Source organism: Neolamprologus multifasciatus, chromosome 12 (assembly GCF_963576455.1).
Source record: "Neolamprologus multifasciatus chromosome 12, fNeoMul1.2, whole genome shotgun sequence".
Classification (NCBI taxonomy): Eukaryota; Metazoa; Chordata; class Actinopteri; order Cichliformes; family Cichlidae; genus Neolamprologus; species Neolamprologus multifasciatus.
The window spans coordinates 27345983-27373158 of NC_140450.1; the positions used below are offsets into that span (position 1 = coordinate 27345983).

General features: G+C 39.6%; 2 long non-coding RNA genes across 3 annotated transcripts; one reads left to right on the top strand and one right to left on the bottom strand.

The window, feature by feature from the left end:
- Window positions 1-2501: 2501 nt before the first annotated feature.
- Window positions 2502-7705, top strand: LOC146507174 (uncharacterized). 2 transcript variants are annotated; one of them, XR_014877239.1, is made up of 3 exons: window positions 2502-2789; window positions 3153-6358; window positions 7233-7705. It is a non-coding gene; the product is annotated as an uncharacterized LOC146507174 (long non-coding RNA). The 2 variants fall into 2 exon arrangements; XR_014877238.1 differs by having other exon boundaries at window positions 3153-5802; window positions 6215-7705.
- On the bottom strand, window positions 5420-7965 carry LOC146507175 (uncharacterized). Its single transcript, XR_014877243.1, has 2 exons — window positions 7676-7965; window positions 5420-7520 (listed from the first exon to the last, which is right to left on the bottom strand). It is a non-coding gene; the product is annotated as an uncharacterized LOC146507175 (long non-coding RNA).
- Window positions 7966-27176: the final 19211 nt, after the last annotated feature.

Genomic DNA, 27176 nt, shown 5'->3' on the forward strand with positions numbered 1-27176 from the left:
TAAAATGCGTACTTCAAGCGTGCAGACCCTGAAATGGGACACAGCGAGCGATTGATTGTAGAAAACATGGACGACGCGACAGCTCCCCAAAAATGAAGCCAAAACGTCTCTATCGCCCCCTGGTGTCTGGCTGCAGTATAGGTCATAAACCCCGCCTCCTCCATGTTAGCGGATGGGACTGGGGTCAGACTAAAATAAATTAATTCTCCTTAGATAATTTTTTTCCAAAGATTCTTTCTTTTGTTTTCAATAGTTCTCATCACGCTGATTGATGTTCAAGGGGTCTCCTTTCCCATAGGTTCGATTCTAATTCCTACCGCGGTGATGTTAAATTGGGGCTAAACGTCATCATAAGAGCTTTGACTGACAGCTGCAGTCACGGAGAAACTTGCGTATCTCTGTTCGCGAATAGCAGATAGAGCGTAGGCTCTGAGAGGACGCCCAGCGTTTACGCTACGAAAACACGACCGAGTGTTTTAACCTGACAGCCTGATGTGTTCTTCAGTAAACTGGACTACCCGACAGAAGGACCCGAGGCCCCGCTGCACTTTTTCGGTAAGTTAAACGTGTTTGTAAGCTAATCCGTAACTACCGTCCTTAGCTAGCTCCTGAGACCTAGCTAGCTAAAATGAGCACTCGGCTGTCAGGGTTCGTTTAGCTGTGCAGGTGAATGAATTTACTAAAGAAATCAAGAGAAACGCCCCGGGCCGCTCAGTCACTAATTACTGTTACTGTACTTTTATTACAAGTATTATACTGTAAAAGCAACAGGCTGCACTCTGCTTCAGCTCCTGTGCAGAGCTGAATATTAAATATGTGCAAACAACAGCATGTTTTCAGTCTCTTGCCACATCTGTAAAGACAGTAACAATTTTTTTAAAAGCTTGTACTTCAGTAACTCCTCATTAATCAGGAACTATGGATTAAAGTACTGTAGTGTACTGTAATACTGAAAAAAATGTAAAAGAACTTCAGATCCTGAGTGTGTGAGGACAGAAGAATCAGCTTTATTTCAATATTGAGGGATAAAATTTATATCTGAATTTGATGGTTCTGTTGTCTTTGTGATTACAGGAGCTGCCCTCAGATTCAGACCTCAGCCCCATCGAGTGACAGCAGACAGATCATCCAACATGTTCACATGTTAACTGCAAAATGAACTGATGAAAACAGTGCAAAGGTTAAAGTACCACACGTGCTGTAGTGAAAGCTGCAGCTGTTTTATTGATAAAGTTAAAGACAAAAAACAAAAGGATTAATCACTCATGTAACTGTGTCACTATATATCAGCATTAACAGGACCTCAGTTTTGTGTTTCACAAAGCTGCTGATCTCAGACCTGCACAGCTTCCGTTTTAAACACTTGATGTACTAAGTTGCATGAAGAGCACGTGAGATTTTCTCTAACACAATTAAATAAAACCTGATGGAGGTCAAAGGTCGTCACTTGTATGTTAAACTACAAACTTGTCATCTGGAATTTTTTCAGTTTTTTTTACACATAGTGTGTTATTTACCATAAAGTGATTCAGAGTTATTCATACCAGAGTAACCAGAGAGGATCACATATTTTTAAATATATAACTTTCTACAGGACTGAATATAATATCTTTATGTAAAAGTTCGGAGCCTCTGGGGAGTATCTGAGTATTTATAACATTACACAAACCAAAGGTCTCATCACAGTGTTGATGAAATGCTGGGTTTATCCATCTCCTGGGGCGGGCCTACGGAGGAGTGCTGAAGATTTCCCTGTGAGGGAGATGCTGGTGAAGGTCATGAGTCCTGCTTGATCAATGCCATGAGCTTCAGTCTTCCTGGTGTTTCTTAAATGATGCCTCTTACAGCGGGTCAACAGAACTTATGGCACAGGACAGCTGTGATGAAAGAAAGGGAAGAAGTTTCTCCAAACCTCTGGACCCAGGAAACCCAGCTTGGTCCTGATGGTCTCCCTCACTAGTTTATCTCCAGGATGAATGTAGCTGTTGAAATAATATGGACTCTATTATTAAATGAAAAGAACAAATTAGACTACACTACGGAAACGTTCTGCTGATGTTTTTAAAGTCTCCATGTTACCAGGCTGTAGAGGGCTCTGAAGATTTAAACAGTTTTAGATCCATTACACTCAGTCTTATGTTAAAATCTCAAAGGACAGCATTATATTTTTGATATTAACAGTAACTCTGGGCTTCTGTAGAGTGTGCAGCTGATCTCATCGCTGTCTAAAAATGGATTTAAAAAAAAAAACATAAGTGTTGAAGACTATTAAAAGTAGCAGGTGTGTAGCATCGCTAACTAGCTAGCAACAAGCCTCCAACACAGTGTGTATGCTAGCGGCTAATCTAACTAACGAATTAACAACAGAGTGATTTTAGAACTATAAGATGATAAGATGTGTGTCTTTTTTATAACAGTGACATGGTTGTATTTACCTTAATTAAACGAGTCGTCAGTCGCGGTAAACCAGCAAAAACAACTCGAACAGCCGGGCTACGTCAAAAGTGTGGGGGGCGTGTTTGCGGGAGCGTTACACAGTCGCTCCACCTCAAGTCACTACTGCGCAGACTCTGGCTCCAAATTTGCAAGATGGCAGCCTCCACAAGCGGGGTATTTTGGCTTCATTTTTGCACAATGGTAGGAGGCGGGGTCGCGTCGTCCATGTTTTCTACAGTCAGTGATCCAGAAGGGGAGATTGTTTTCTGTGTTAGTTCTGTTTACCCCGTAAGCTGTGTTCCTGGTTTCCATCCTTCACGGTGATGCTCCGAGTGTTAAGTTCATGACTGGAAGTAAGTTTCCTTAAATATGTTTATTTTCCAATCCTGATGTTTGCCGCGGCTTTAGTTACTTATAGCAGCGTGTTTTTTTATGTAGTAATTTTATTCGGCCACACGATGGCGCCAAAGTCCCTTTGTTTACAGTTAGAGTGGACGTTTCGGCTATGTTGACGTTCTCACTGTTTTTAATTGTGTCCTTTCTGTGTTTGTAGCAAGAGATGTAAGATTAGCATAGTCCAAATCATATATGTTGTGTTATGTGTATATTCAGAAGGATGTGTTGGTTTATTTCATTTCATTCTTTATGTTTATCTTAGTGAAGCTGTTGCTGACGTATATATTTATATACTCATGGCAACTTGTTTGTTACTACAGACTGCTGGCAACACTGAGCATCTAGGTGGCAATAAAACAGCTGGCGGTGACAATCCAGCAAAGTGGAAGCCTGTTGTCCTCCTTCCTGTATCCTGACCGATACAGCATCTTGTTAGCTGCTGAACCTAAAAGAACTAGCCCTCACCAAGTACTCCTCAACAATCTGACTCACCTCTTTTTCCACAAGTTTCTTCAGCACCAAGGTGTTTCCTTCGATTTTTTGAAAACAAGCTATAGGAACCAATTTTTCATTTGCCTCCATAACACACTGGGCAAACTGAAGAGCAGTTTGAGCAACAGGTTCCTTCAACCTCGCTGTCTGAGGGAACGTTACAGGAGGTCCTTCCTTCCTTCCACTTGGGTCAGGTCGACACACGTGGAACAGGATTATTCACACAGCACTGCACTCTGTCACTTTTGTACGCCATGATATATATTTGTACACATACTTGTCCTTTTATTTTTATATGTATATTTATGGTCACATCTTTACCTATATCTCTATATTTATCTTGATAATTAGCCACTAATATTTCTGTTTCTACATTACTGATTCTGGTTGTGAAATATCCAATATCTGTCATATCAATGAAATATCTGCTAGATTATCCTTAATCCTGGGTCTTCAAAACAAGTGTGCCAAGTACTGGACTTAGAGCAAGCTACATCTGGGTTATAAATATCATTCTTGTCAAATAATCCAGGGGGAAGCAGAGTTTTGGCCTTCATTAGCAGCACATAGTTTGGGTTTAAGGCCTCTTGAGATGGGTTGGCTGTTGATAATCGCTTAACTTCACACATCAGTGTGTGCAGGACCTCCTCATCAATCGTTTGCTCTTTCACAGTGAAACTGAGCACTTTGTGTGATTACAGTATCTTTAGCTTTCATACTACTCTGCAAAGCAGCTGGGGCTTTGAGTAACCATGTGATGCCTTTTGACACCAAGATAACTCAGATCTCTACATTATCCAAAGCCTGCACTGCAACCTGCTCCTCCCTTTTTGGTGAATGGTGCCTCATCAGGTATGAATCCTTCCATCCCATAGCTCACCACAATCTGACTTTCAATGTTTCCATTATGATGTCCACATGGTTTAGATTGTAACAGAACTTTCCTGACAGCAGCATATGTCCAGCACTGCTGTCATACCTTTGATAAGAGGTGAATCTTGCCAAGCTCCTCGTGTGCAGATATGAAAATTAGAGAAATTTTTGTCTAAGAATGGAGTGTGTTTTGCCTTCTCTTTGCATATCTGACTGCATGCATGACTGGCAACAACTGATATAGAAGGCTACCTCTTGATAACCACATTCCTTCCAGCATTTTTTCCACAGAACTGCTTCCCTTAACTGAAGAGCATGATCTATATCTCTGCCTCTGCCATGTCACCTAAAGTGGCAGAACAGGAAGTGAAGCCTTGAAGTCTAATTGATTTCTTGCATTCTTAAACTCTTGACTTTCTTCCTTTTATGGCATGAGTATGCAATTTTAATCTGAGAATTTAAATCAACAACAGGTCATTCAAATTATGAATATACACTTACTAGTTTCCTATACTTCTTGATAATCACATTGTCCAGCTTCTATGACCACTCAGATTCTAGTTTTGCGATTCTGTGTTGACTTATCTCCACTGCCTACTTTACACTTTACATGTTTTGTTGCCTGTGAGGTGATCTGTGTCTGGCAGTCCTCAGCACAGTTTTGCAGCATGTAGCTTGTGCAGCTCGGTGATGCAGTTGCACAAAATAAGCTAACAAGCAACTTGTATTCTTTCAGTTCTTGATAGATCTCTCTGTAGCTATCACAAAAATCTAAGCATGCTGTTGCTTCTACAGGACTTGATGAGATGTTCCTTCAATGAGGGAGTTAGTTAGGTCTTTCCCTGTCACAGCTGTGAAATCAGGGAAGTGCTTTGATATGTGGCTGTGCACAAAAAAAACTGTGTACGTTTTTGTGACATGAGCAGAGAAATATTATGAATCTGAAGTAACCCGTTTGGCTCTTGTACTTCATAAAAGGCAGCTTGGATATAGTCCCATAATAAAACAAGGAAGATGTACAAAAATGTTTAAAATGTATTTTATACAACATCAACAGTTACAAAACAAACATATCCAGCTGGAGTCCAGGTTATCACTTCCTTTCACTATAACATGCAAAGCAACTATAAAGTACAGTCAGGAAACTGTTCCTCCCTGACCTGCTTGCCCTACAAATTTTTAAGCTGAGCGCAGCAGTAGAATTACACACTGATTTATGACAATTATATACATACATAATACAAAAATATATACACAATAGCAGGAAAAACTAATGGAGCACAAAATCTTAATATCCATCCTTCTGTTTATGTTTATTTGGAGAGAGGCAGGGTACATCCTGGACAAGAAACTTGCCAATCCGATGCATGGCTAACACAGAGAGACAGACAACCATTCACACCAATGGGCAATTTAGAATTAAAATTAACCAATTAATTTGAGTTAATAACTAAAATAAAAAAGATCAGTATTTGGCTCAGTATTTTCAGACAAAAAAAATGAGCTGATCTTTCTGTTTGGCTCTCACAGTGTGTGAGATCTCGCTTTGCTGATGCTGACACACCTGTAACAACAACTGCACCAGTGATGTTGGACTCTATAATTGTGAGTTTCACTTATACTGTATATAAAAGATGAACATAGACACTTTGAAGTTTTATTTATCAAGTCTGAAACTGAGCATTTTGACTGTTACATCTTGTTAATTCTTTGTTATGATTTGACTTTATATATTACAAAGATTGATATCGTTAAATATTCAAAATTGCACTCAAGTGCATTAAGTTGTTTTAGTTTGATTCACAATAACATCTAGGTTGTAACGAGGGCAAAGCTTAAGAAACCTTGATTGGCACAGCTGGAAGTCATAAAGTGTCAAACAGATATAAACTGTTCTCATTGTCTTAAGCAAACTTTTGGTCATTATTCCTCAGTCAAGAAAAAAAAAGGGCCAGTCTTTTGCTTTCAAAGAAAACAAAGTTTACCACTATGAATTCACTTTTCTCTTTTGCCTCAGAAATGGGTGGGAGACAAACTTTGAGACAACGAGGATCGGGATCATCGGTCATCGGGATGCTGTTACTGAAATATGCAATCGCAAGGTGTGAAACAGATGCGAACTGAGAGGGAGGAAAGAGAGGCTCTCAGATATGTTAAAAAGGTTGGTCTGACATCGAGGTTAACTGTTTTTTTTAAAAAACCACAAATCAACTGGTAAATAACTTAAGGCTGCCTAAAGTGTACCCTACTTTATTGGGAGTCATGAGGGCAAATTTTACAAATTAAGCAATGTGTTTACTGGTGGAATGGAGCAGGAAGTCTAACCGTTTTTCTAATAGACTTTTTACAAATGAATATTTTAACGGTCAGAGTTGCCTCCTGCTGGTAAATTCTTAAAAAGCTTTCTAACATGAAAGCTGTTTAAGAATCTATTCTATATGTGTTTTTGTTTTTCAGCTTTACATAAACAAATAACTTTCTGGAAAACAATGTTAAGATTTAAATAAGGAATCTTGATTGTGAAATTTGATGCAGATATTAATGTTTAAGATAACAACAACAGCCAATGCATTGGTGTAATAACACTGCATGGTTTTTACAACACTGTCTTTGCACTGCTTTTAATGAAATTTGGGATTTAAATAATCTGATGGCCACATTATGTTTTCAGTATAAAAATCTATTTCAGACACACAAGTAAAACATAAGTGTACGATTAAGTCACAGATGTATATAGCTGGAAAAATAAACGTGGACAGTGATCTTTACTGAGCTCACCATTAACCTGTGAGAAATGGCAGCAAAGAGTCAGAATGTGCACAATTTATCTGAACAGAACAGTGAAAAGAGATCAGATGCAGTCACAGATGAGCTGTTTCTTCTTGATCATATTTACTGAGAATCAGAAAACTGTTTTACTTTGTGGTTTCTTGGCTGCAGGAGTGCCTATAACCTTAAAGCCGTGCTGTATATGTAACATCACTGACTCTTGGTCTCAGTAACCAGCTGCTTTGCCTTTTTTTCCCTTTCACCAGACCACGCAGAGATACAGCCACCGCTCTCCTTCGCCACAGAGTGAACGGCATTGTAAAATTGTAATATTTGATGTCCCTTAGCTTCAAGTGCATCAACTACATCCTACAAGGCAAAGAGGAAAAAAGACTCAGATGGAACAAAAGCTGCAGAATTTAACATTTTATCATATAAATTACTGACTTTACCTTTTAGTCTTGGATTCAAACTTTACTTCACCTTTAGAGTTAACATAAACAATCAATTGCCTCCTTAAGGCTCTTTCCAAACCAAAGGTGGTTCATGATCACCTTGGAGAGAAATAGAAAAGTAAATGTCAATCTTTGAGATGACAAAGTGGTGATTATAGGATGGATTAGGGTGAAGACGCTCTTGATCATGATGCAAGCTATAACAAAGAGGGGCATCAGTCTAAATTAATTTGTCTCGATGGCACTATGTTTACCGAGGCCACTGCCTGCGGTGTGATCATGCTCCCACCAGACCCTCCAATCACCAGTGTCCTTGACTTACACTTCAGCACAGATGGAGCCATATTGGAGGGAGGCCACTCCCCTGAGGAATACAACAAAGGCTTTCAGTGGCATGAAAAAAAACAACAGTCTATAAAGTCTCCATGAATCTCTGTGAATGATGAGAAAACCCAGAAGAAAACAGAAAACAGTGTGGATGCACAAAGTTGTGCTTGAATCATCCATACAAATGTTTCACACGCAGATCAGTGATCCATCATTGTTTCCATACCTGCATTTTTCATACTCCATAAACAAATTTAGAAGTGCTTCTCCCAATGCAAAAGACAGCCAGACCTTCATCATTTGTTTATACAAATGATGAAGGTCTGGCTGTCTTCAAAAATTTTAAGATGTCTTAAAACTGAATAAACTTGACTTCTATTAAAGAGGTCAAAGAAAGGTGTGTAGGAGAATTCACAAGGACTTAGAGCACAGTGGTGCACCAAGAATCCGACCACACTGATGCTGACATTAGTGTCTTTGACAATATGACACCGTGTTTTCACAGCAGACACCATGTCTGCTGTGAAAAAAAACAAAACTACAATGTGCAGAGGATGGACTACAAAACCAGAACCTTACTTGACTACAAGGTGTTCTTTACCTGTTAATACAAAGGCTGGAATTTTAAAAGAGAAGGAGCATATTACCGTAATTGTCGGGCTATAAGCCGCTACTTTTTGAACAAGCTTTGAACCCTGCGGCTTTTAGTCAGGTGCGGCTTTTCTATGGATTGTCCATGATTTTTGTGATATCGTAAGACGATTTGTTTTGTTTGTTCCGCTGTTGTACGGCACTACGTTGCCTGGTGGAAGGGCATGTGATCAGACACACAGTATCGGGGTTCAAGAGTGGTATGTTGGTCACATGTCCATCCGCCAGGCAACATAGTGCCGTACAAGTAGCGCGAAAAACAAACTTCAAAGTAGCGCTACGCGTTCAGCGGGAGGCGTGGATGACGAGCGGCGATAAACTTGCGAAAAACAAGTTATGCTCAACTCCACCGGTGGAATCTGACAGCGTGGAAAAGTGTGAAAGCATCCATGATCACCAACGGATTTCGAAGGGCTGGACTGCTGCATGATGGAGAGGAGGACACCGCCACGGCCCTTCTGAGGGTGTTCGACTCTGACACTGATGGTTTGTTTGGTTTTGAAAGTGACAACGAAGGAAAGAAGCTGAGAGTGGATGACGAAGCCATCCTGAGCCTGTTCGCATCCTACACTGGAGAAGAGGACTTTGGTGGTTGTAGTGCGCAGGAAGATGGTGGTGAATGACTGACCTTTCTTCTTGTTAAAGCCGTGTCACTGCACCTGAGCCTAAAAGGTAGGCCGAATCTATTTTTCTGGTGTGCTGTAGGTTATTGTTATGTACTACATTTGTTACTCATTTATGAAGCACAGTACATGTTTAGTACTTGTAATTACCGCTACTTGTACATATACCTAAAAAGTTATGCAAATATGTACCCATAACTTGTTTTTCAAAAAGTGATGTCTCCAAACAGCCATCTCTTTCCTGACAATTCCCTTTGTGCATATTCTCTTACATATGATAAGTCAACATTGAAACACCTGCGGCTTTTAGTCAGGTGCGGCTAATGTATGTACAAAACAGGATTTTCCCCTGATTTTAGCTTGTGCGGCTAATATTCAGGTGCGCTTTGTAGTCCGGGAAATACGGTATATAAAATAAAAAAGCATGTCATGTTTGTTGTGGTTGTGTTGCTTCTTTGAGTGTTTATTTATTATTCATTATAATATGAAGGGGTGAAGTTACCAGAACGAGTGTGTAATTGGAACAAGTGGATGGTTAAAGCTCAAAGCTGTGAGCTGCAATGCCAGGGGAGATGGAGCCTATCCCAGCTGTCTTAGGGCGAGACACAGCATACAACCTCGACAAATCTGTCGCACAGCTAACACATAGACACAAACAACCATTCACACACGCACTCACAATCACACCTATGGGCAATTTAGAGTTTCCAATTAACCCATTCCCACTAATTGCATGACTATGGACTGTGGGAGGAAGCTGGAGTACCCGGAGAGAACCCACGCAAACACAGGGAGAACATGCAAACTCCACACAGAAAGACCTCGGCCTGATGGTGGAATTGAACTCAGGACTTCTTGCAGTGAAGCAACATTTCTAATGCAGATGAGTTCAAGTTTGCTTAATTACCAAAAGAGAGGAAGCTCATAATACTGGTATTCTAATGTGTTTATATGTTTAGAATATTATTGAGTAGCAACAGCATCCACGAGAGATCTTCAAATATCCAATTCAATCACAAAAAATTCCATTCAATACAAAATTAAGAGATTATTTTTATCCTTCAACAGACTGGTTAGGCAAACTCCCACGTACCCTCAACAATCCTTGTCAGTATTCCTTCAACTGTTGTTCCTTATCCTGCTTACCTGACTAAAATCTTATTTATGATCTCTGCTCTCACTCTGGCAAATGGCGCCATGCTACAAAAGTAACTGCATATCTTCTGGTACAAGCTGTGCTTTATAAAAGGTACAGACCTGTGGTGATAGCAATTGCCATTGCTTTACTTCTAACTCTAAATTGTCCATCTTCTTTCTTGATTTGATTTGATTGATTAGCATTCAAATATCTCAGTGAAGACAGAATAAAGATTACCACAAAGCAAGAAAGCATGAGACAAGGCTAGTCAAAAGGTATTGGCTGAAGCATTTGCTTATGACAACAACCCTAACCCTTTCAGAGACCATCTGTTATCAAATGTTCTCTGAAGGAAGCAATGTGGAAAAATATGTGATACAACCAGTCTGTGGGCTAATCTGTTGTTGGTCCATCAGCCAGCCACAGAGACGTGTGTGAACTGTTAGGAATACCTCATTTATGTTTTATTTTTGAATAGTTCATTTATGTTTTATCTTTTATTACACATTCATGTTCTGTAGGATCATATAAAGAAGAGTGTTAAAAGAAAATGCCACACCCATATATCACAAGCCTGTAGCGGAAAATTACTGGACACGATGGATAGGGCATAGATTCTGGTGTAAGTAGGGAGGAGTTTTTTCTCTTCACAGGGAGATAGCTGACTGGGTGGAATGTATGATGAGACCAGAGCCAGATCAAGTGCAAAAAAGGGAGAGCTTTCAGTGGCTAAATACTTTTACAAACAGACAAAACTGCAGTAACACAAATTAAGCATAAATTCTAATGTGAGCACACAGGAGCAGGATTACCTGAAATTTATGACAGCAGAATAGATTTGTAACAGCAGGAGGAACTAATAAAGCACAAAGTTAAAGCAGGTTAAAGCTCTGTCATGCAAAAAGGAGTCATATGTAGTTGGGTGCTGGGTGAGTCTGGGTGCTTTGACAAACTGGAAACATTTGGAGCATCATGACATGAAAATGACGAAGAGCCAGGACTGTTTAGAGACTGCTGCTGAAATATGAAAATGTTTGCTTGAGTGCACACAGGTATGTTGCTGTGCTAATGACAACACAATAAGGAATAAGGAGGCAGTGTTACTATGGTAAGATCCCATTTCATGAGCCTGAAACACAGTGGCATCCTCAAAATGCCTCTCTTACCTCACAAATTCACTAGACCTACATACAATAAACAGATTGTTTATAAACATATAAACAGATTGCAGGTCTTATGGCAGATAAGCAGCCCACCTTCTTTCCAGCTATCCGGTCGTTAAGTCTGACGTCACTAGCCGTGTCTGGGCCTAAACTCCGCTGCAGGTCCATATATCAAACAATCACTATGGCATTACTGAGAGTTGAAAAACTGTCTAAAGTCTTTCATCTTTAATAAAATGATCAGTGTTCTGCTCTACCAGGTGTAACAACTGAGTTTAACATCCAGCCATCCATGAAAACGGAATTTATGACATTTAACGGAGTTAGAAGTTAGCAGGAAGTTAGCTCGCTAGCTTCTATCTAAATACAATATAGCATGTCCTGCATGCGGGGTTTTGGAAACAAATTAAAACGTTGTTATCACTTCCAACATAAATGAAGACAGAAAACTAAACAGCAGTGACGTTTGTAGGGTTACTGAAGTTTGGCTAGCTGGTATATAATGATGTGCTACGTGACCGCAGGCGACACAGCTATGTTAGCATATTATAAACAAGCTAACTTTTTTCCCACTCGATAAAAGTTAACGTGAGTGTTCTCGGTGGTCAGGAACAAATGTAATCGCATGGCAGGATGCTGTAAAAGGACCAAACTTCAGCCAGGAGAACAACTGAGATAATCCATCCACAATACGAGGTTAGTCATTCATATACTGCTGCATGGGCTGGGCTGTAGTTACATCCTAAGGTTTTAAAACTGAGCTTAAATAAATGATAACCGGTAATAAAAGCCGGGGGAGGTCAACAATGATCACTGACTGTTTTAGGAGTTTTTTGAGATTAAATAGAAGAAAATACATAATATTAAACATGTTAACAACACAAAAGCCATATTAAACGCAGACTACTTTAGGCCCGGAAGTAGGATTCGTCACGTCATCACTTAACGACCAGATAGTCTTTGGGACATGTCTGCAGGTCAGGGCTCGTGGTTGTGGGGACAGTCTCTCTGGAGTTGATAATTTTCACTTTACCTTTGAAAAAAAAAGGGGGTTATTGTTACTTTATCCCGCGGCACGGCTGAAGTGCTGCATCAGAAAAAGGCTATCTTGTTACCATAGCTGTCCATCACAGTGAATATGACGCTGCCTCCGATGCCCGCACTCTGTTGGTTAATGATGTGGCTGCACAGCAGCGCAGCAAAGGCGCCATCTACTGCAGAGCCGGTAGGAAGCATGCCCTGCAAAAGGAAAAGCAGAGCAAATAATCCATAATCAGCGCCTGACCACGTGCCCCATTAGCCAGTCACAGCTGTTCCTTGGACCGTGCTGCTTGAAAGTTCCTGTATGAGTAACACTATTTTAAAGACATTTACAACTAAATCCACCTGTCTGGCAAAGCAGAAGGCGAAGTGCTTGTTCTGAAAGCAGAAGAAGAAATAAAAGTTAAAGAGGTGTGTCTGTGGACCAAAGCAACATCTTTAACCCCCAGAAAGCCCTCTCACATCAACTGAGGCTCAAAAAACAAATAAACAAATCTTAAGTTATTTTTCTCTCTTTTTTATTGGCAAAACCTGAACTCTATGCAAAACGTAACAGGTAAAAATATAGACCGATCTCAAAGTTATCGAGTTTTACTGACATCCATCATGCAGTTTTAATGAATGGAGCGGAAGACGTATTTTCCTGTAATATGCGCTTTAACAGTCAGGTTTTAATTAGCAGAGATGTAGCACGATGTAAAAGTGAAAGCACTGCCACGTTGACTTAACCCTGTGTTTTGTGCAGTTTGTTATCATTATTAGTGGTAGTAGTAGGGCTGCACAATTAATCGTTAGAAAATCGCGATCTCGATTCATACTTATGTGCGATATCATTTCCAAATGACAACGATTTGAAAAAAAAAAAAAAAAAAAGATGACAATTGTACCGCATTTTGATCCGGGACATAATCTGCATGAAAACAAGCGCTCACGCTTCCTGCTCAAAAAATGACAAGGGCGGAGCCTTATACCACGTGATACAGAAGCCATCTGGCAGGGAAAAAACAACGGAGAGCACGTGAAACTGCCCGAGGGGAGAAAACGTTTCCTGATGGCGGTGAGAATGACAAGCCCACTGTAAAATTACTTCCAAGAAAAGGTTCTCATTCCTCCGTGTGGAAGTTTTTTTGCCTTCAAAGAAGACGATGAGAGTCAAAACAATTTCATTTGCAAGCTGTGTTTTGCCATAGTAGCAGCACCGCAAGGTAACACTACAAATCTGTATAACCACCTCAAACGTTACCATAAAGTGCAATATGACGAAGCTGTAAAGGCCAAGAAAGTGACAGGAGAAAATCCGTCCCCATCAACCACCCAAACATTAATAACGGGAACCTTATACAGCGCTTCCCTATACCCGTCGACCTCCCGCAGGCACAAAGAAATTACGGAGGCCATCACTTATCACCTGACCAAAGATATGGCTCCCATCAACACTGTGCAAAACGAGGGATTTAGGAGAATGATTAACATCCTAGACAAACGCTACACAGTGCCGTCCCGCAACTATTTAAAAAATGTTGCACTACCTGCTCTATACACACAGTGTCGAGCAACCGTGGAGACGGAATTACAAGCAGTACAACATTTTGCGGCAACGACAAAATGTGAGACATTTATTGTTTTTAAGTTTATTTATTGTTTTTATGTTCAGTCTCAACTGTTACGAAGTTGATGTGCAGTTAATAAGTGCAAGAAATATTTATATTGGAAAAGAAAATCGTGAGAGAATCGTGATCTCAATTCTAAGCAAAAAAATCGTGATTCTCATGTTATGCAAAATTGTGCAGCCCTAGGTAGTAGTATGTATATTTTTCTTCCAAGAGATGCAGGTAGGTAAACGAGGCAAACAACATCAATTTGATGCAAAGTTTTGTACATTACCAGAAATAGCACAGCATGGACGTAAAAGCAGTTTGTATTTTCATCCAAGTGAAAAAAAAAAACTGTTTTGCTACTAAAAAATAAATAAATCAGTGAATAACGTGACAAATATTTTCTAATCATGATCTCAGTATTGACTAGAAATGACCGTGATTGGTATTTTGGCTGTAATCGTGCAGGGTGTGCCTTACATCCACGTAAAAAGGTCTGTGTCACCCTGTAGATTAAGATAATTTTTAAATTTCAGCTTCACAAATCTAGCATCGCATTCAAAATGTTCCCTGTGCATACACATATTTAAAATATCTGTGGTTTCCTTTCCGGTCACTTACAGATCGTTATGTCCCTAAAAGGCACGATTTCCCCTGACAGGAACTGATCACGTTACATTTTGGCTTTTTGGATTTTCTAGATTCTTCACGCCGTCAGCTCCCCACAGATCCACAAAGGTAAGCTGCGTTCAAGTGCTACTGGAAAACTGGGATATCTGGACGTCTTCTGTGTTGTGTCAAAATAGTATATATATATATATATATATATATATATATATATATATATATATTTAAATTTATTGATTAATTTTTTGTTGTTGTTTATTTTATTTACAGCAAATATAGCAGCAAATGAAGGAATAGTCACGGAAGCGACATAATCTAGCACAGGTGGGGGTACGCCAGGCCTCAAGGGCTGGTGTCCTGCAGGTGTTGGATGTGTCCTTGATCTAACGCAGCTGGTTTTAATGGCTAAATTATCTCCTCAACATGTCTTGAAGTTATCCAGAGGCCTGGTAATTGCAGTGCAATCATGCGGAACGGTCCCTCCTACACTGGCCACGATCATGAATGTTATGAACAACTAGTCATGAATTCAAAACTGTGCAGGAATCATGTAAAATATCGAAGTATAAAGAAAGAAACCTGAAAAATTTGACTGCAGAGAATTTCACTGCTTAAAAGCTCCTTTGAGGATGTTTTCATTATATAAAGCATCTGAACAAAAGGGACATTTTTTGTATGAATATTCATATTTAATTGAATATATGTATATACAATAAACTTTAACAAAAGGTTAATTTATAAAAAAAGTATAAGGACATTAAAATCCCCTTTGAAAGCACGAGGGCAACATATCAGATGCTGAAACTTGTTTTATTATTTTTTTTAATATATGCAAAATATAAATTTTAAATTTGCTTAATTCACGGATGATGTCCTACAACTTGATGATCATATGATTGATATTTAATATGATATTATAAATAAATCTCTAGTGTTTATAAGATGTAGCTTTGCTAAAACTGACATGCCCGTGACAATAACTGCACCAGCGTTTTTGGACTCAGGGAAATTAGCTGTGATTGTGTGTTACAGATATACTGTATATTAGAAGTTGAGTGTGGTTAATGGGGCAATCACTTTTTCACACAGGGCCATGTAGGTTTGGATGTTTTCCCCTTGATAATAAACGCCTTCATTTAGAAACTGGATTTTCTGAAAAGTAAACAGGACATACAGAAATACAGTTTCTATATAGGACGGTAGGACCTGAAAGATGGTGAACTATGCCTGAGCAGAGCGAAACTCTGGTGGAGACCCTGACGAGCAAGTTGAATTGAACTTGTGTTATATTTGTGTAATATTTACATTTGTTTGATAAACTAAAACATGTAAGTGTGACAAACACAAAAAATAGGAAATCAGGAAGGAACACTTTTTCACACCACTGTACATGGACAATGATCTGTGCTGAGCTTTACAATAATAACCTTTGCTCATGTTTCAGGGATGCTGTAAGAGATCGATATTCCCTGAGATGACATTGAATTTTAATGATATAGCACCAACTAACAACAACTAAATTCTAATTAACTACATTTCAGAGGACAATAGTGGGGGTGGGGTGGGGGTCTATTTATAACTAATTATGTTAGAGTTAACAGTTTGCATGTTTTACCTACCTTTGCACTTTATATTATGTTAAATTATGTTTACTCTTTTTCAGGACCAACAGTGTTTTCAGGATATCAGATAATTAACTTCATTTCTATTTAGGCAGGCCAAGAAGGGGTGTAGCATGGATTTCTTGGCATTATACATAGACAGTTTCTGAGGGCACTTCCTTCCTTAATCCAAAGCTCTCACGCTGACTGTTCCTTCATTTCCCATGGTGCAGAGCAGAACACCAGGCCTTTTGCCCTGTAACCTTGAAATATCTCATCGGTGCATTTGTACAGAAGGTTCCAGTGCTTCCTGGATCTAGGAACACGTACAACTCAACTTTTTTTCGCTCCCTAAACAACAGACCTTCAACTGCATGATTACAAGTAAAGTGGAATGGAAATCTCATTGTTAATGAAACTGAGGTTTCTTAAAGTGATGAAGATAGTCATGAACCCAGTCTAGAAAGTTCATCATAGGCTATTTGTGAAAAGTGAGTGATACAACAAGCTGGGGGCATATTGTGTGACGCAACTCATATCATGTATTCACAATATGCACTGTTCCCTTCTGGAAGAGGATACAGAGATCTAAACTGTTAGTTTAAATTAATTTAATGTTCTGAGCAGCAGCTTGCATTGTGGAGTTTGCTGGGTTAGTGCAACATAACAGTCTATGTTTATTATGATGTATATTAAAGTTTCTAAATTGTTATTTCTTGTGCTGTGTTTGTAAGTGGTGCACCTAATTAACTTACGTTGAGCTAATGCTGATTTTGTGATTTTCATCTTTGGCTGGAGAGAGATTGGACAGAAGAACAGGCACATCCAGGCCTGAAGAAGCACTTATCTCTTTCATGTGGATACAGCTCATGTCTTCTACTCATTGCAAGGACTAAGAAAAAACACCCCAAATGTTCTTAGGCAGCCTCTTTCATGCTCTTTTGATTCAAATACATATAAATATGTTTTCTCTTTAAAACTCTACTTGTTGATCACAGTAAACCCAATACAATTTCGTTTTTTAAAAGTGAGACATTCTTTCAGATTAGTGGCTTCTTGGTGTCGCTCAGTCACTGCCCTCTTCTTTACTTCCTCAAACATACACACACTCACATATTCAAAGGCAGTTTCTTATTGATTATATTGGTTAAACTTACACCTGATTATACCCTGATCTGCATTAAGCAATTAAGTATAATTAACTATCATTAAAATCACATATGAATTATGGTTCTGTGTTCAACAGTTAATACCTCTTTCTTTTAATCAGAATCATGTCTAATGTTGAGTTGCCACACACAGACACTAATGTGTCAAAGGTCAAAGCTGGATCATGTCTATGCATACAAAATCTGGACATTAAAATAATTTTCTCAAACTGCATTTCTCATTCAACATACTGATCAAACTTAGATTTTAATTATATTTTTAAGACTAAAGATGATTAACTATAACCAAATATAGATAAGATCTGTTATAGTGCTCTGCATCATTTTAAATATAAAAGGCTGGATGTCTTTACCCTCTCTCATATGTCCAAGAACTGGGACAAGGGGACTCTCAATCCCACCTTGAACTCTATAACAAAAGGGCATGCTTTTTAACTAACATTACTCTTGCACTCAGTAACCAGCTGCTTTGCCCTTTTTCCTTTCATCAGACCATGCAGAGGTGCAGCCACAATCCCCCTTCCCCACAGCATTAACTGTAGAATTTTGATATTTTATGTCCCAGAGCTTCAAGACCATCCACTACACCCTGCAGGGCAAAGAGGAGAGAGACTCAGACAAAAGCAGCAGTATTTCTTATTTTATCATATAAATACACTGAATGTTACCTTTTCAGCCTTGGGTTCAAGCTTTACGTCACTTTGAGAGTTGACAAAAACAACTCGAGTATCAATTGCATCCTTAAGGCTCTTTCCAAACCAAAGGTGATTCACGAGTGCCTTGCAGAGAAAAGCAAGAATACATATTAATCTTCCAAATGGCAAGGGAATGCTCGCAGGATGAATTAGGGTGAAGACACTTAAGACTATGATTATTGCTATGAGGACAGAGAAGGGCACTAGTCTGCATCAATTTATCTTAATGACACTTTATGTGATGACCATGGAGCGTACTGAGGCCATTCCAGTTGTAAACCAACTCCCACCAAACAATCCAATCACCAGTATCCTTGACTGGGTCTTCTGCACAGCTGGGGCCATATTGGAGGGAGACCGCTCCCCTGAGAAATACAATAAAACCCTTGAATGACTGGACCAAGCTAAAATTGAGACTTGTCACTATTAGAAAAAAAAAGAACAAAATGAAACTCTGTGAAACATTCACACAACTCAGTGATTCAGCATTATAACACCTGAATTTGTTTCATAGTGTCCTTGTATACCATGTATACCAGTGTTTCTCAGACCTTCCCTACGTTTCTTCTTCCACGGTGTTGTTTCTGGAACAAGTGTTCTAATTCACCACCTGTGGGTCTTTTGTAGCCCGTCCCAGGGCATTCATGGTTCCACATCATAATGGATTTTGTCTACCTGCCTACCTCCATTAGCAGGTAATACACCATACTCACTATGGCTGACTATTTTTCCAAAGCTCTTCCTGAGCTCCCTTCAGCCCCACATGGACCACATGCTTCCCAGGTTGCATAAAACATATTTTGTTCATTTGTTTGTTTGTTCTGCAAGAGCTTTGTGTGATTTGATAAGTATCTGAGGCTGAGACCACAGGACAGCAAAACATGATTTTTGGGCTTCATTTTTGTACTGAACAGTCATTTAAGATTAGTTAGTAAATAACAATTAGCTAATGTTGTTCATGAGACTAAAGTCATATCACTTTGGTAATGTAAATATAATATGGCCAATATTATAGTTATTATATTAATCATTATTAGCTATTACAGCAGTGAACAACTCTGTGTCAAATACTGAGCCTCAGTACAGATTCAAGTTGCAGTTATTTATATGTCTTATCACCTTAAATCTTCACTCAAAGACAATACCTATACAACACCTATATATGCACTTTGACAGTGCATATATAGGTGTATCATATATAAGAGAGAAATGTTGTTCCTTCAGTATGTTGGCATTACTAAATTTGGCTCATTGCTTACATATATGTGTAAAAAGAAATTGTATGAGCTGTGATAACTGTGTCTGATAGAATGAAGAGTAGACTGATATATTAAATATTCCTTTATTGGGTGAGAAAATCAGACCATGTCATAACTGCTTTAAGTCATACAGAATAGATATCAGAGCCTTAAACAGGCTGACTTCTGCTAAATGGGTCAAACTGGGCAGAAAGTATACAAACACATAACATCCTTATAGAATATGATGTAACACTATAGATCAACTTACCTCAGAATATAGAAAGCATATAAAAAATTACAGCAATATGATGCAACAAACACAGCACTGCTACTAATCCAAAATACTCAAAGCTTCATAGAACTGAAACAAACATTTATTTTTAGGTCCATTCAGCTGCTGATACATACTTTAGGTTTCTGAATATTAAACTTGTTGCTGCCTTTCATAGTGTGTAACTTGAAGGCCCTGAGTACTTTCTCCCACACTGCAAACACTGGAATGATAAAATTATTTGAACATTACCTAATAAGACTGATTCAGGACAGACAATTAGTTATGTTAAACTTTCCTAGCAGTCCTTCACAAACAGGGATCAGTCTGTCTATTCTCTCCATCTGTCAGCTGCTGCTGGCTCTTCCTCCTCCTCTTCCTCACACACTGCTGAGTTTGTCCTGGTGAATCATCAGGGGTGTAAAGCCTCACAGATGATGTGCAGCAGTGGGTCCCTCAGTCTGTCCTCACTCTGGACACTTGCAGTTGTCACACATGGAAATCAAATGTGTGATAAGCTGCAGGATTCAAACACAAGTGTAACTTATAAATACATGTTCATACTTTTATTACACAATCAGAGAGAAAGAAAAAGAGAGAGAGTGCAGGACAGACAGACAGGTGACAGTCTCAGGTGTATACACTGCTACAAAACAGCACAAAAGAAGGAGGATTGTGTTATTACGAAACGAGAAGAGTTCCCAGATGGTACAGTGGACACATGTGTGACTCCTGTGATTAAAGCATCTTTCTTTCAGCTTAACGAGTGAACCGTCAGCTCGTTCAAACACACGTTAAAGTCCATTTAGAGGCAGCAATATAACATAGCTAACATTAACAGTGCAGTGAATCCTGCTTGTGCCGTGATATTCAGGACTGCAAACCGAGCAGCATCACTGACTTTCAGCTTGTTGTGTTTGTGGATATATGACTTACTTTAATTATCCATAAAATCATCACATTCTCTGTAAGATTAAAGTCAACTATTGAACGGCGTATATTTTGAAGTAAAGGCTTTAAAACCAAGTTAGTACAAACATCGCTAATGTCACATAACTTTCCCGACATGTGGCCAACAGTAATGTTTTAATGTTCTTCATTATAAAAACATTTGCGCATAAATAAGTGACATAATATTCAGTACTTACTTCTGAAAGTTTACTCTTCAGAGGCTCCGCTTCCGCCGTTTTTTTCGGCAAAATTATCCACACCACAGCCGCGCTATGAAATCTGGGATATGTTGGGCCATGAAGGCTACACCGACCCATCCTTAAAATTCAGGGAAATTAAGGACGCATTTGAGGGCCGCATTTCGAGCAGCCTTTGAATTGGGACAGCCTTCGTCGTGTCGCTGTGACGTAATCGGCCTTAAAATAGGGCTTTGGAGTTGACGTCACGCCGCAATGCATTGTGGGAGCGCGGCGCCATGTTCGGGGTCTACGAATCAAAACAGACACTGTGTTGGAACGACGACGACAAGAATCATGCTTAAAAGCAGCTCCAAAGAAAACGGACGATATAGAGACCGATTGCGTCCAGAGGCGAAGCAGCGGTACTTGAAAAAAATAGAGTGCATCGCAAATCTGGACCCATATGAAATACGGCAGTGGAGTAAAGACCCAGACGACTTACCGCCACTGTCCTAACCCAATATCTTCACGTATCTTGTTCGTGGAGTAAGCGCCTACACAGCGAACCAGTTTCGTAATTACAAGTCACTGGAGGCGCACATACAATTTACAAACGGGTGGGTGCAAGATTTGGCTATTTTGTAACAATTGTCAAAGTGTAAAATAAAGCGTCAAATGCAGATCTTTGTCATTACCTGGCTTTTATTATAATGTCATTTTAGTGAAACAGAGTTCAAAGCGATGATAAACTGTCAATTATAGTATACAGATACAGAAATGGTTACACAATGTAATGTCAGTGTGTTCATACAATTACACATAACAAAAAAGGTTTTCCTAGTACTATTTCTTCAGAGACATACTCAAAGTTTTCACAATCATTAATTAACAAGAACAAGTCTCATGTGTGTCTGGTTTCACTACCACACTGGGGCACATGTTAACCAAAACACAACATGCTGGGATCTTAACCTCCGCACACATCATTCCCACCGCATTTCTGATGTCAAAGCCTCTGTCAGCCAAAACTACATCCCCTGGTAACAGCTTGTTAAGTATGCCACATTGCTCTGTGATGTGTTTAGCTGATGCACGGCCCCCCACCCCTTAGAAATGAACGAAATTGCACCTTGTGGAGTAATCCCGATCAGGTATTTCATGGTGTGTGTACCCTTGCAGTGCGAGTACGTTTGAGCAAGAGCCTTTAAATTAGATGGTCGTTCTGTACGAACTTGATATCAGCTCGTCTCACGGCTGCTATCCAGGCTCGACGCCTTCGTTTGGTAACATCCGATACCCGAGCTCCTTGATGTTGCTTCCAGCTTGGGAAAGCATAAAAAGACAACCCAAGCTTATTCCCGTGCCGATCGTAAGATCGAACATTGCAGCCGACCACACAGCAAGTACAAACCATGGCTGTGCTTTTGCTCCTTCGTCGCTTGCGCTTAGACCCCGAACATGGCGGATCAGGCCAAAATCCTTTCCACGCCCACCCCCGTGACATCACGCTCCAAAGCCCTATACGGCCTTTAAGGCTGCAGACCCCAAATCCGGTCATTGGTACTTCCTGGCTTGTGTAGTTACTAGGTAACAAAAGCTCAACACTGCCCCTAGCGTCCTGGAGCACTTCCATTGTGTTTTGGAATTTGCATGTGCTTTGGGGTTTGCGTGTGTTTTGGAGTTTGCAAGTGTTTTGGAGTTTGCAAGTGTTTTGGAGTTTGCATGTGTTTTGGAGTTTGCAAATGTTTTGGAGTTTGCAAGCGTTTTGGAGATTGCATGTGTTTTAGAGTTTGCAAGTGTTTTGGAGTTTGCAAGTGTTTTGGAGTTTGTACGTGCTTTGTCTCTAGGGGCCACCGTACTTTACACATCACACATGCAAAATTCATAACAATATTTTGTGCATTCAAAATATTTTTCGGACTGAGCTATTTTTTAACTTTTGCAATTGTTCACATGTTTACACCGACCGCATAATTTCTCTGGCATCATTTATTTTTTGAACCAAGCTTGATTTTCTTCATCTAAATAAACTGATCCGACCAGTCAGAACACTGCATTTGGCAACAGTTGAGCTCTTGACTCAAAACAGACACTGGTACTGAAAATACAACAATATGGAAAGAGTAAAATAAAACAGTTTTATCTCAGGCACACAGCTGGATGCTTCTCTGGCTAAGTCGCTTGTCTAATTTTTTTTTTCTCTTTTGGCTCTCAGCGAAGGCGGTTGCACTTTTCTCCTCTCCTGCCCTTATCTTCCCTGCTTAGCTTCTTATGTCCTTGTCTTGTCTTGTGATTTTACTTACTTTTCCCTGGAACACTCTCTCACAGTCTGTTCTCTAAAACCTAAAAGAGGAATTATGGATTTGATCAACTGGTCTCTGAATGCAATTGACACCCCTGCTCAACAAGAAGTCTGGGCTCGGGTGAGCCTGACTGCTGAAGATATCTACCTATTCGGAACCATGATAACAGGGTTCTTGCTGATCGGAGCTGGCTTGGCCCTGGCTTATCGAAGAATTAAGGAAGCGGAACCGGCTGTTCAAACCCCCACAAGGCTGCCCGCTGGGATTGAAATGATGGGACGAGGCGTGAGTTTCTCAAAATGGGCTCATTGAGTGCAGCACGGAGAAGATCTTGGAGAACGCACGGCTGCCGTGAACACTCAGAACAAGACCTTTGAGCGCAAATTCGATCACATCTTGGGGAAGTGCACTGCGGTCGTGAGTTCTCAGAACCTGCTCTTTGAGCAAAAAGAATGACAACATCACAGAACGTAAGTTTGGATAACATCATAGAAAGCTCACGGCTCTCCAACGGGAGATTGAGAGACCAGTGTTGGACTGTTAGAACAGCTTTGAAATTCATATGAGTTGTTCGCACTAAAGTAAAAACCATCATCACTTCATGCGGAGACCCCTTCGGCGCCAGCTGCGGCCTCAAGGCTGGAGTTGAACAAAACACCCTGATAACGACTGTGTTTAGACTGTTCCCCCCATTCCATGCAAGGCCACCTGGGTTGGCTGGAAGACTGTTTACTTAGCCTGGACACTGTATCAGCTGAACTCTGGACACACACACACACACATACACTGATATGCACACACTGATCCCCCTTCCCTTTCCAAACGCCTTCGATGCTCGAACCCTAATTTCCTTCGGGATTAATAAAGTATTCTGATTCTGATTAATATTATTTGTCTGCCTCCTCAGATGTGCTCCTACTTAAATCCTGAAACATGTACAAAAGTGATCGTAATACATCCAGCATCCTGGGTCACATCATAAAATTCTCCCTTCTGTTGCCTTCTTGTGAGGACTAGGTAAACTATTTATTCCTTTTCCTGTTTAAAAACATCAGGACGAGCTGATCATCACTTGATGTCATTTTAAATTTTTCCACAATGTTTTTTGAAAATACATTTTCTGCAAAAATGCAATCCCTTTTGGGAAGGATCATTTTTTCCAAGTAATAGACATTGTATTCATTGTATTCAACAATCAATAGCTGCATTAATGTGAACAGCTCAGCTCAAAACAAAATTATCTAACAAGCATCATTTTGTGATTTCAAAGAGTAGACGCACTGCAGTCCATGTCTAACAGGAACCTTTCATGATGTTGAATGGAGGGGTGGAGGGAAGTACATCTTGTACTCACCCAAAGGAACATCCCACACATCAGCCACTGTAACTTTATAGATGCCAAATCCTCAGGTGTGCGTGTTCTATCTGAAATAGATCGAAACATAGTTCTGCAGAGCAACATATTTCATAATCTAGACTTTAAATTGATTCAGACAGTGGACAATGTAGGATCATGGCAGGGCTTTAAAGAGCCAACTGATGTGTTTATTTGTAATTAGATCATTGTGCCTGGCAGACATAGAAAACTGTCAGAAAAGAGAGCAGGATGAATCCCATCTGACAAGACATGTTATTACACGTAGTCCCAAAACACATAATAAATATTATTATTAGTATTATTATTGTTGTTGTTGTTGTTGTTGTTGTGAGCACACATCAGCAGAATGAACTGAAATTACCTGAAATTTATGACAGCAGAATTGATTTGTGACAGCAGAAGGAATAATAAATCATTAATTAAGCACAAAATAAACAAATAAAAATCAAGATTAAATATTACAAAATGCTACAAAATAAAGGAAATGTTATATTAAAGGAAATGTTATATTAGTAAAAATAACAAAATACTTCAGTATATTTGTGTTTCAGTATGTTCACGTTAAAGTCTGACTTGAATTTCTCTATGGCTCAAACACTACATAAGCAGTGAGGGTGTAATTAATTTTTGCACATGCCATCTATAACTACAGGTTAAAGCTCTGTCATGCAAGAAGGGGTCATAATTGGGTGCTGGGTGAGGCTGGGTGCTTTGACAAACTGGAAACATCTGGATCATCGTGACATAAAAATGACAAAGAGCCTGTTTAGAGACTGCTGCTGTAATATGAAAATGCTTGCTTGAGTGCACACAAGCACTGCTGTGCTAATAACAACACAATAAGGAATAAGGAGGCAGTGTTACTATGGTATTTTTGTGGCATCAGTAACATGTCTGAAGCAGGCCAGGGCTCGTGGTTGTGGAGACAGTCTCTCTGGAGTTGATCATTTTGACTTCACCTTTGAAAAGTGTCTTTTAGACCCCATTCCTACAAAAATGCTCAAAGAAGTCCTGCCATTAATTAATTCTTCGATCTTAAATATGATCAACCTATCTCTAATAATCGGCTATGTACCACAGGCCTTCAAGCTGGCTGTAGTTAAACCTTTACTCAAAAAGCCATCTCTAGACCCAGCAGTCTTAGCTAATTATAGGCCAATCTACAACCTTCCTTTTATATCAAAAATCCTTGAAAGAGTAGTTGTCAAACAGCTAACAGGTCATCTGCAGAGGAATGGCTTATTGGAAGAGTTTCAGTCAGGTTTCAGAGCTCATCACAGCACAGAAACAGCAAAAGGGCATGCTCAATTTATTTTTCTTTCTTTCTTTGTATTGGCAAAACCGGTGCCGTATGCAAAACAGGTCACAGGTAAAAATATAGAGGGATCTCACAGCTGCCGAGTTTTACTGACATCCATCACATAGTTTTAATGAATGGAGTGAAATACTTTTTTTTTTTTTTTGCTATAAGATGCGTTTAGATGAGGACAGTGAAGCCCTTATTTAAACAGCGAGGTTTTAGCAGAGACGTAGCACGATGTTAAGCATTGCAATGTTGATTTAATCCAGTGATAAGGTTTGGTGCAATTAGTTATTATTATTATTGTTGTTGTTTTTGTTGTTGTTTTTGTCATTATCATTATTATTATTAGTGCTTGTAGTGCAGGGGTCTGCAACCTTTAACACTCAAAGAGCCACTTGGACCCGGTTTCTACGCAAAAGAAAACACTGGGAGCCGCAAATACTCTTTGAAATCTAAAATGAAAATAACACTGTATATATTGTTTTTTACCTTTATGCTTTGTGTGAACAACTAAAGTAAGTAAGTAAAGTTTATTTATTAAGCGCTTTTCACAGACAGGCAGTCACAAAGCGCTGTACACAAATATTAAAATAAACAATACAATCAATAGACATTATACACAATGTAAAAGATCAAATGTAAATAATGTAAAGAATATAAAATACATAGATCAACAAAAGGCTTGTTTGAACACAAAAGTTTTAACTGCTTTTTAAAAGAATCCACAGAGCAACTAAGGTGTGTTGCTTATGAACTCCATTAAGTGCTACGGAGAAAATTACATTTTATTTATTTTCAAAATGTATAATTAATACATTTTGAACTCTTAAAGAAATATAACAAAAGGAAAGACACCCAGCTGAACTAAAATGATCCATGTAGCAAACAAAAACTGCTGTGAGCCGCCACCCTTATATCGCCTTTGGGCTTTTGGAGCCTTGACCTGACTTTTAAAAAGTCATTGGAAAAAAAGCACTATGCTGCTAAAAAATAGATATTTGCAAAATTCTGCCTAAATATGTATTTTACCTGGTTAATGTGTGTGGCGAGGCGTGGTCTGCAGCGCCGCTGCATGGGAGTCGGACGCACCTGAGCGGCACCCGCAATCACGCCTCGCCACCTTAAAGTATGTGCTCTCTCTGCTGTTGTGTTGTCGGGCTGTGAGCTGAAAAGCTACAGCCGGCTGTATGCGTACAGCAACCGTGTGTGAAAAGTGGTCAGTAAAGAGATGCTGAAAAGCATGTTCATGCAAACATCGTCGGGTCTGCCGTTATATGTTTACAATAAGACCTATCGTCCTGAACCTCTGCGCACAGCATCTGCAATTCGGGGCTTTCATCTTTATGCAGGACTGTAAGCTGTCATCTGTGAGGCGTGAGCGGTGTTTGTTTTAACATAGTTCATGGTGGAGCTGCTGACATAATGTGGATCCAAAGATCCATAACTGGCCTACCTGGGGTCGAAAGTCTCGATAAATGCACGGCGTTTCGGCGGGTATA